This window comes from Amphiprion ocellaris, chromosome 22, assembly GCF_022539595.1.
Source record: "Amphiprion ocellaris isolate individual 3 ecotype Okinawa chromosome 22, ASM2253959v1, whole genome shotgun sequence".
In the NCBI taxonomy this organism is placed as follows: Eukaryota; Metazoa; Chordata; class Actinopteri; family Pomacentridae; genus Amphiprion; species Amphiprion ocellaris.
The window spans coordinates 16,160,261-16,172,136 of NC_072787.1; positions in this window are offsets into that span (position 1 = coordinate 16,160,261).

Here is an 11,876-nt window from a genome sequence, read left to right on the forward strand (position 1 = left end):
CCTCAAGAATCCACACAGAGTGTTTTGAAGAGTAAACAGAACATCTAATGTAAACAGAAACATGTTTTGTTTACATGAGAAGTCTAAAGGGCATCTTTAGGTTCAGCTCTTAGGAATGTTTTGCTAATTCATACATACACTGCCTGTCCAAAAAAAAAGTCGCCACTTGGATTTAACTAAGCAAACAGGTAAGATCCTTCCATTGGATAATTACTGCAGTGATGAATATGTTTCAGCTGCAACAACTTATTTAATCCTAGCTGCAGTGAGGAGCTTCTCATTTCTTTAACAACCATGTTGGAAGACATATCCTGTGGTCCTGGAAAGGACGTTAATCTGTTTCAGAAGGGTCACATTATCAAGCAAAGAAAACAACTAAGGAGATGTCTAAAACTATTAAAATCAGATTAAGAACCACCCAACGCATTATTACAACCTGAAGGATAGTGGTGAACCATCTTCTTCGAGGAAGAAATGTGGTCGGAACAAACTCTTGGATGATCTTGATCGGAAATCACTTAAACGTTTGGTGAAATCATATCATAAGAAATCAACAGTAGAACTCACGGCTATGTTCAATAGTGAAAGAAAGTAAGAGCATTTCCACACGCACAGTATGAAAGGACCTCAAGGGATTGGGACTAAACAGCTGTGTAGCTCTAAGAAAACCACTGATTAGTGAGGCTAATCAAGAAAAAACACTTCAATTTGCTATGGAGCATAAAGATTGGACTCTGGAGCAATGAAAGAAGGTCATGTTGTCTGATGAGTCCAGATTTACACTGCTCCGAAGTGATGGGTGCATCAGGGTAAGAAATGATGCACTCATCATGACTAGTGTCTACCAGCCTGTGGGGGTTAGGGTTATGATCTGGGATTGGTCAGATTCAGCAACGTTATGTTCCCAAAGAATGAGGTCAGCTGACTACCTGAAGATACTGAGTGATCAGGTCTTTCTATCAATTGAGTTTTTCTTCTCTGATGGCATGGACATGTTCCAAGATGACAATGCCATGATTCATGGGTCTCACACGGTGAATGAGTGATTCAGGGATCATGATGTGCTGTAGAAGACTTTGTGCAGCAGTCTGACTCTCCCATCATCAATACAAGATCTCGGCAGAAAATTAATGCAACTCTGGAATGAAATAAATGCTGTGATATTGCAGAAGCTTATGGAAATAAAGCTACAGTGAATGTTTGCCATACTCAAAGCTAAAGGTAGTCCAATAAAAGATTAGAGTGTGGGGCTTTTTTTGGACGGTCAGTGTATATTACAGCACAATTTAGGGACATTTTACTTTTTACTGCACTGTATTAAAGTGACATGCTTATATTTTTAAAATATAAAATAATGCAAATGAAACTAAGGGTGGCGGACTTCAACCATCTACTGCATTAAAACAAAGTGGTAATAAAATGGGATCTACATGGCCCCATTTTTATGATAAATCACTTCTCCATTTACATTGCATTTTGCTGCTTAAAAAGGCATTTTACACTGTGTTATTTTTCAGGAACTCAGCATTTCTTCATCCACTGAGTTAAAGATCTGGTCTGAAATCCAGGCAGCTCTCGCTCCAGTTCCTCTCTGTGCCGGCTGCACTTCAGTTACAATATTTGACAGGTATGACTGACCCGCTGAGCTTGCTTTGGTGTAATGAAGCTTTGGCTACTTGAGTTCATCCATATGTTGTCCCTGAGCTTTATTGCTTCACTCGCTGCCTTTGAGCGTGGCGGATCTCTTGCTGTGCTCAGCACCATGAAGAAAGACGAAGTCAGCCAAGGCAAGACTCTGTGTGCCGTAAAAAGATTAACAAACACACCCCGCCATGCTCGGTTCCTCACATCAGCTGCTCTGGGGTTGAATGTTTCATTAGCTCTATACATGAAGTGGAAATGAGCATTCATATAATACAATTAACTATTCATAGGAATTATAATGATTGTAAATAAAGGGATTATGAGGGCTGAAGTTGCTGTATGAAATTTCATGCATATATCTCCAAGGCCCATGTGTTGTAATATACTGATCAAATATATACAAAATTACTTTGCTGTTGTATATTCTACAATAAGATGATATATTTTGTTACTTAGTTTTGATTTGTACAGAGTGAGCATTTCACAAAGCTTACAAATGTGTCTTTCCAAAGCGTCTCATGTACCAGCTGTCAGATTTCGTGCAGACAGAAGATGGATTGAGTTATTTTCAGATTCCCTGTGACTCCCAAATTGTGAGACAGGTGTCCTGCCTTTCAGCGTCTTTTAATATTTATGATACTGGTAAAATATTCATGTGACAAAAAAGGTGAAGTTTGGGATGGAGAGTGATTGAGCAAACCAGCAAGTTCTGTCTGAACTGCTAAGAGGCTGCTTTGATCGGCCGCCGCTGCCGTCTTCACACTCGCTTTGAGAAGCTGTCTCCTGATTTAAGGAGACGTCATCTGCCAAATCCAATCTGCTCTGTGGCTGGGAGTCATACCGACGAGCATCAAAGGTTTGGGTACCTTTTTTTCAAGGCACAGCTGTACATCACTGATTTCATGAACTCTGTGGTTGGGACCTGCTCCAATAGCCGGGTGTAACTCAGTTCACAGCAGTTCACACTTAATGATGACAAATGTTTGACTTTCTGTTCTACACAAAGAATCAGAGAGAGAATGGTTTTACCTGGATCTGATCTTGAAATGTGCATATCAAAAATAACATAAAACAACCATTTTACCTTGAACTTTAAGAGTATTTCACACATTACCTTGCCAACCACTGTTTCCAAAACCACTGCCAGCTGGTAATAAAGAACAAAATGGACCAAAGACTGTACATAAAGATGGACGAACCCTCCAGGATGTTGTCCACAGGGTTCCTGAACAGCAGCTAAGAAGCTCAGTCAGGGATCAGTGAGGTTTATCTGAGCTGGGATCTCAGGGGGGTGTAGTTTCCTCTGAAAGAGACTCTGAGGCTCAAGATCAAAACCGGAGCTTTTCCTAGGAGGCTGATTAAAGAGATTACTCAGTCAGCACACTTTTGTTGCGTTACGAGCCAGATTAAAAGGCCTTGCACTGTGAACATTCCAAGATGCATTACTGATAGCCTTTCGACACGCAAATGAAGTCAGCACAGCTCTGACTCTTTTATAGGATGGAGGAAGATTTTAAAAACTTACCATATCTGTGAATATGTATATGTCTGACTCTTATAAACTCTAAGAGTTTCCCTGAAGGCAAACCTGTTCTTACAAGTAATCTCTTGATTCATGTTTTTTAATTATCAAATGTACAATCACAGACAGTTTTGTTACCTTAACCCTAACCCTGGCTCAGACAAGACTACCTTAAATGGTGCTGGTCTCATACAATATAGATCCAATGTACTTAACACACTGCATCTAGAAAGAGAGCAAGACACTCAACAAAAACATACTCTACTGAAGACAAACAATTAAATGAAGTTATTTGCCCACAGTCTTGTAAATTTGAAGTTCTTGGTCCACTGTGCAGCCTCAGTATTTTAGTCAGATACACTGTCACTATCACATTCAGGTTACAAAAAGGTGTTTGAAACTTCCGTAATGTCATCTATGGGTTTCCTGTACAGTGGTTTCGATTTCTGATTCCTCTTAACTTTCAAATTATTTAAAAAAAAAAAAAAAAAAAAAAAAAATACACAGTGGATGGAGTGGTGCTGTGGCGGGCCTTCACACATCTCTGGACCATGGACTGTCTTATGATGGCTCCTAAGTGTCACTCAAAGCAGCCAAATCCTTAATTATGCAAAATTTTAATCCTTATTGCAATTTAAATGAGTGAGTTACATAAAAATTCTGCTCTTTACAGTTGTCATGAAGGAAATTAGCTATAGAGACCAAAATTGTTTATTTTGCCAGGTTCTAAACATGTTTATTTCTACTGCAAAGTTAGATATTTTAACATTGAAGTCTCACTTTTGGGGCCAGCTTCAAGTGGTCATTCAAAGTATTGCAATTTTGAGCACCTCAACATTTTTTAGGTTCCAAAGTTTGCAACTTGTCCTGGACTGACCAACCAGGACTCACCCAAAGATATTTTGCTCAGTAGACTGTGTCATGGTTGATAGACATACAGTATACAGCAGTGGTAACCAACACGGTGCCCGCGGGTGCCTGGTTGCCCACAGAGACCATGTGAGTTGCCCCCAACACATGTTCTAAAAATAACACTAATCACCATGAAATTCCTTATAAAAAATTATAGTTGCTGTTCTTTTTAAATCAAAAATACTTAAATTAATTCAGATTTTAAATTACCATATTTATTATAATTTTTTTTTTTTTTTAAAACAAAAATGTCTTCGGTGTAAATGAACTTTGACCTTGTCCGAGTCAAAGTTCACTGCGCATGTCCAACCACCACGTCATTCTGCTGCAGCGTCCAGGCGCAGAGACTCTGGGAAGTTAGATGTGGTTGTTACCCCCAAAACATGACAGAGAAGCGAAAGAGAAAACACTATTTTCACGATGATTGGGTGGAAGAGTTCTTTTTCACGACAGTGAAAGATAAATGTATGTGTCCTATTTGCGGGCTGCACAGTGGCATAGTGGTTAGCACTTTCGCCTTGCAGCAAGAAGGTCCCTGGTTCGCGTCCCGGCTTTCCCGGGATCTTTCTGCATGGAGTTTGCATGTTCTCCCTGTGCATGCGTGGGTTTTCTCCGGGTACTCCGGCTTCCTCCCACCGTCCAAAAATATGCTGAGGTTAATTGATTACTCTAAATTGCCCGTAGGTGTGAATGTGAGAGTGCTTGTTTGTCTTTGTATGTGGCCCTGCGACAGACTGGCGACCTGTCTAGGGTGTCCCCTGCCTTCGCCCGAGTCAGCTGGGATAGGCTCCAGCACCCCCCGCGACCCTAGTGAGGATTAAGCGGTGTATAGATAATGGATGGATGGATGTCCTATTTGCGGGGCGCCTATTGCGTCGGCAAAGCGAACACAATGTGGAGAGACGCTACTGTAGCCGCTACAAAGCTTCCATGCTAACTACCCATCTGCTAGCACACATAGACTGTATGCGCACTACGGACAGGAAAAGCATGCAGGCTTCATTGTACGATGCAGAGGTGAGCCAGACTTCCCAACATTCCTACATTACCACTGCATCATTCACCAGCAGGACATATGTATGTACAAAAGTGGCCGGATTTGATCATGTGATGACTCGTGTCGTGAAGATCATAAATGGCTCCAAAGCCAAACAACCAGGACATTGAAGGTGCTGCTGGAGGAGCTGTCAGCTAAACATGGTGACCTGTTACTACACACAGAAACCCCATGGATCAGCAGGGGAACAGTTTTGCAGCGTTTTTTGTCACTGTTGGCTGAAATCAGAGAGTTCATGCAATCCAAAGGGGAAGACACCTTGCTGCTTGAGGACACTGAGTGGATTCTTGACCTTGCATTTTTAACGGACATCACTGGGAAACTGAACCATCTGAACTGTGAGCTGCAAGGTAAAGGTAAGACATGATGAGCTCCGGAATGCCAGGCTTCCCACTAACACACATTTACAGACAAAGAAAGAGGTAACATATGTTGTCATTCAGAACACCGTGCCATTACATAAAAATGTGAAAAATAATTTGTTGAAAACATGTAATGATTTATTGTTATGATCTGTTAAAAGTGTTGCAATGTTGGTGAAAAATGCTGGTGATTAATACTAATGTGATAGGATTCATTTCAAAATGTGAAAGAGTTGATTTTTTTCCTTACATAACTGATAATTTGTACAAACATGGGACAGAGTTCATGAATTGTTCAAAAATGTTACAAAGGTAGTGGTTTGCACAAATGAAGCATGATTTGATGACAGTTAATGATTTCCTAAAAATGTTAGAAGTGACAATTTGCACAGAAATGTAACTGGTGTGATTTTGAACAAAATGCTGCAAATATGCTGATTCATACAAAACTGCCAAGAAATATATTTACCAAAGTTTCAGAGATGGGATACCTCTGACTTTTAAATATTGGAACACATTTCCATATGTGTGTGTGTGTGTGTTTCCTACCCTCATTGTTGTGGAAATCATTGTTAATAATTATTGTAAGGAATAATTAACATAAATGTGATCAGACAGTCCTTTTACATATTATTTTCATTATTATTATTATTGTTTAAAGATGATGACGCAAGTTTGCTATTGAGGAAGTTTGTATCAAACAAGGTGCCCTTCATACTACTCAGTACCCTTGAAGTTGCTCTCAGGTTCAAAAAGGTTGGTGACCCCTGGTATACAGAACAATAGGGGGTTATTGTAGCTTGTTTTTTTAAAATGGGTAGAGACAAAACATATGTTCCTTCCTCCATATGTAATTTCCTTTCAGAGTTCAACACATTTGGGGGTGAAAAAAACCCTGAACTTCCCTTATATATTTCATTGATTTCTGTGATTGATAAGTGAAGCAGTGCAAAAGCATGAGAGTATATGCAGTAGAGATATACATCATGTAGACATTTACTGAGCTGATGTCTGTGACAGACATTGAAATCAGTTCATTTGTTGTAATCCTGTTAACTGTAATCTGCTGTCCCAGTGCCACCAAATGAGGGGGGAAAAAGCATCAATCAATTTCGGCAGCTTACAAGAGATGTAATTTTTTCCTGTATTTCTTTGGCCCTAATGGTGCATTGTTGTTGCGCTGCACTTTCATCTTGATTGCACTCAGTTTTGATTAATGCGCACTACAGTTTATTAGAGAGCCATTCTTCTAACATATGCCCATGCATTGAGTTCATGAAGCAATCTGTCACTGCCAACACAAACTATAGGAGAAACCATTTTAAAGCTGCGCTCTTTGATTCATGTTTAACCAAAGTGTAAACAAGCTTGGGAACTTGTTCCACACATTTGTACAAAGACAGGAACTCACTTTTGACATAAATACATAATTCATTTGGGAAAATATGACTCATGCAGTATTTAAAGTCTTGTCTGGGTGAAGTGATTGCATTGTATTTCAGTGACGGCTGGTTGAGCTAGCTGAGTTCAGAAGCCGTATTGTATAGAACCGGGTTTTGAACCTCAACATGGGATTTTTCTGTCGCAGCTAGATGTCAAAAATCTAATTGATTCCCACAGCACAGATCAAACACCCCTCACAAGCCTTTAATATACTGTAACAGATTCTAATTCAGTGGTGTTTTTAGTCTCACAGTTATTGTCACAGTCAAATTTAAGTCCACCAAACTTCTGGTAAAATTGCATTCAACCAAAAAAACATGTTTGAAACTAGTTTGGCTGTGAAAATAACATTTTTTTTTCATCAGATTGTCTTTCTAATATTCTTCTGCAGCTGCTTTATAGATAGCTCTCATGTGGTTCGTGTTGGACTGATAGCAGAGTCAATTTCAGCCTATCTCTGTGTTCTCTGAATTTCATAAGAGGGCATGACTTGGATGAAAGCAAGAAGAATAAATGAGCTGAATTATGGACATATTTTCTTAAAACTATATTAAGGCTTGACTGCAATATCAGAAGAAGCATATGAAATAGCACAGCTCAACAGAATGTGATCTGGGCGTAGATGAAAAGAACTAAATCGAAGTTTAGCAGAGTTTATATCCTTTAGACACAGAACAGAGTGAAAAGAATAGAGGACATACAGTATATTCTACAGGTCTGTGTTTGACTTTGCAAAGAGCAAATGATCTTCATCGGTTACTGAATTGCAGCTTAAATTTCTGATAAAGATCAAGTGATATAAACAAAAGCTCATGAGCAGCGTGCAAATGAATCTTGTGATGGGATTATCTTATAAGTATTTTAATGGAGAATATTTGATTAAACCCTGCCATGGATCTGATACATCTAGAACAACAACATTGATACTGTTTTTAACCGCTGTTTCAAAATGTCCAGAATGAACTTTGACACCAAACGTAGAAAGTTGAACATCTAAACTTTAACACCACCAGGTGCAACTTCTAATCCAGGTGAAAATCATGTGATATGATCACTACTAAGCCAAGACAGAAATAGTTTCTCAGTGGATCAGTTGTTTTTAACCCAAATCCTCATGGCAGAGGAGGAGTCTTGTTTGTGTACATTGTGATGTTGAGACATGGTTTAGTTGAACCCCTGAGCGGCGAATATCAAAGGTCCTGATTTTATGAATTGTTGAGCCTCTTATTAAGCATAAGGCACATGCTGTATAGCCTTCAGGTCTGAAGCACCAGACTGGGAATTAACACATCACAGCTCACAGCTGGAACATGGTGTGAATGTTGAAGCTCAACCATTATTTTCTGCTCCAGCTGTGAAAGCGCTCAGTAAACACCTGAATAGTGCAGAATGCAGAAGTGCAGTGATTTATGGATTCAAATACAACTATCCAATCCATAAAGGCTGCTGTGATAGATTTTTGAAAGGTGATAGTAAGGTTGTTTTTGTTAAATCCAGTCAAATGACGTTCAAGCTCAAATTGTGAATATCCCATAGACTAACGATAGATCAAATGTGTGTACATACTGTAAGTTGCTGTGTTGACAAATTGAAATTCTTCTCAGCTTTTTTGTATCTCACAACTTTATTGCTTTGGTTCAGTCTTGCTGCCCTCACCAGCTTTGTTTCCAGACTTAAACCGCTTTTAAACCCCCGTATGCTACCTGCCCACCACCAAACAGCAATTACTAACTAAGCGGTGAACACAGTGGAGCTGCGATATTTCCCTCATGAATCAGTGGAGAGTAAAACAGAGTTAAGAATACTGGATGGAAATGTGGCTCCAAATGTTCACCTAATGTTGCTCCATGTCTGTGAACAGGCTGCTTGCCAACATTACCACAAACTTTTTAAAGCCTACAAATATGTGAATATTTTGTTGATATTGTGTTGGTTATGGACAAAAAATGGCAAAAAGTCTGTTCTGTTGGCAGAATTCGAGCATCAAATGCAAAGTTTATCTGTGCCCAGTTCAACTGAAGCAAAGAGAGAAAAAGGTCATTATTCTCCAGGTCAGATATTGGACACCTCCACAGAGAGAGACCGCCACACTCCTGGAATGAGAGATGAATGATGCATTTGGAATTAATGGAAAACACCAAAGTGTGGGCTGGGCAGTGAACCTGAGACAAAGATTAAAAAGATCGGAGTGGGTGCCAGAGTGACTCACTTTTGATTAAATCTACCAAGGCTCAGAGTAATTTCATTTCATCCAACTGCAGAAGATTCCCTGGCTGCACATTAAACTATCAGACCAGGTTTGACCTTCTGAGAGAAGTTGTTTTGGGTGGATTTTTGCTGCCAGTGCGGTTAACCACAGAGCAGTGGTTTCCAACCTTTTAGACCCTCACAGCCTGAAAATGGATTCAAGTAACCCACCAGGCTCTTAATGTTCTTTTGAACTGGTTTTAATCTGGATGTTTTGATGAGAGTGGATACCACGTTTTTTTTTTTTAGTAATTGTTGTTTTTCAAGATTTCGGCCAACACTTAAAGGCAGCTATTAGCCGCTGTTTCCCCCTTTCCATTCATTTTGTGATGTCCATTTATCTATTATTTTTGGATAACCATTTCACCCATCCGCTGTTTTCAGCTCATTTTAGCCACTTATTCATTACGTTTAGGTTCCCACTTTAACAATTTTCTTCAACCATATTATTTTAGTCATGTATCATTTAGAATTTATGGTTTCATCCTAAAGGATATGTGTTTAAATTAACCATCCATACTTACTTGAACTGTCTATTATTAATTTTAGCTGCATATTCCAACCTTTTTACCTCATTTAGACCAATATAATGTTTATAAAGATGACTGCATGTCATCACCCATTGATTAACATCAGAGCCAAATTGAAGCCTAGAAAATGGCTTTATGGTCAGCGCCACCTTTTCCATTGTGAACCAGGATCCGATTGGTGGAGCAGGCAAAGAGCAAGGTGGATTGCACATATTCTACTTTATGCTAAAATTGCATTTAAGTCCATTAAAATTGGACACCTTTAGGAGAATAAGCAAATATTTACTTACTGAAAAAAATGAAACCCTTAGAGGCAATTTCCCAAAGAAGAAGCCATAATTACAGAGAATCAAAAACTGATTATGAGAAAATAACAGTCATCATATCATAACTGGATTAAAACAACAAGCATTTAACTCCTGGCTCTTTGTTAATATCTCCAGACCAGGCCTGCCACGCCAGCCTGTCTTGACCCCAAACGTACCTCTCTTTGAGGCCTAATATCTACCTAATTGTGGAATTATTGTCAAAATTACTTGAGCACAATGAACAGAAGAAATGAATTTAACTGACAGAGTAGGTACCTCCAGATTGCTGCTTGTTCAAACTGCTGCTCCATGCGTTTTCCAACACTTTACACACAATCGCAGCATTTTACCTGCTACTGCTACCATGGTACTTCAAAATCACACCAGAACTATTCTTGGGAACAAGTACTCCAAATTGTGAATCATGAATCTAGATCTAGTCTTATTCTACTGTCAATCTACAGCTTGATTTTCTTACTCTGTAATTCTTCAACAGGTAAAAAATTGTCAAATGTTTAAGTGGCATGAATGCAGATTTCATGCCTGCCAGCAACTGTCAGTCAGAGACAAAGGCAGGAAACAGCTCAGAGTACGTGTGGGTAACAGCCATCATGCTACTATTACAACACAATAAAAACAGAAATGGTCATAAAGGCTGCCTTAAATGACCCGTGAAATTCATTTGCTCTGTATTTTGTTGTTAACCACAGCTGATAAGACAAACATTTATGAAGCACGAGTGTTGCTGTTCGACAAACATGTGGGGGGAGAGGAGGCACTTGTTTGTGAGCGAAAGAAATGTGAGCCATAAACAGTTCAGCAAGACCACCCATGCAGTTGAGTCTATTTGTTAAGGGAGAGAGGGCAGCTTCTCAACATCAAAAGCTTCTGCCAATTAGGATAAAAGCCGTTAGTCCCTGCAAATGAGGATCACATCTAAGCTGATCTTTTAATTTAGATGCAGTGTAGCTGGACTGATGGCACTGCGGATTTATAACACCACAATGAGCCCCGAGAGACACGTTCCATTTGTTTCTAGTTGCAACCTCAAGTTTTCCCTCCTTAATATGCATGAAAATGCTGACAAGCACTCAATGCTTTGCAGCTAATGGTACAAATATGTCAATATCTGTAAACTAGCACCAAAAAAAGCACGCCCACAGAGACGGTCTGTCTTATTAATGGAAGGATTTCATGTTTTTTTCATGTATTAATGGCTGATTTGTGACTTTATTGGAAACTGCAGTGAGTGATATAGATTTAAGTCAAAGGTAATGAAGCGCAAATGTAAAACTCAGAATTAGAATAGAATAGAATAGAATAGATCTTTATTGTCACTGGGATTTGCAGTGAAATTGGTCAGTCTTTTAGTGCAAAATAAATAAATACAAAATGCATCGTTAGGTAGTAGCTACTCAGTTCCAGACAGTTAGTGTGAGTGTTTGGCAGAGTTCAGTTCTCTTACGGCTCTGGGGTAGAAGTTGTTTTTCAATCTGTTTGTCTGTGATCTGATGAACCTGAAGCATCTACCTGAGAACAGTGGCTCAACCAGATGGTGTCCAGGATCGGATTGGTCTTTAACAGTGTTTACTGCTCTACTGAGGTAGTAAGAGCTGAATAAGTCCTCCAAAGACGGCAGTGAGCAGCAGATGATCCTCTAGAGGGCTCTACTGTCCACTGCTGAGCAGCTGGTGAACCACACAGTGATACAGTACGCCAGCACGCTCTCAACAGAGCAGCGGTAAAAGGACATTAGCAGCTTTTTAATGAAGGTTGCTCTTTCTGAGGTTCCTCAGAAAGTGGAGTCACTGCTGCGCCTTCTTTACTGCTGCCGTGATGTTGGTAGTCCAG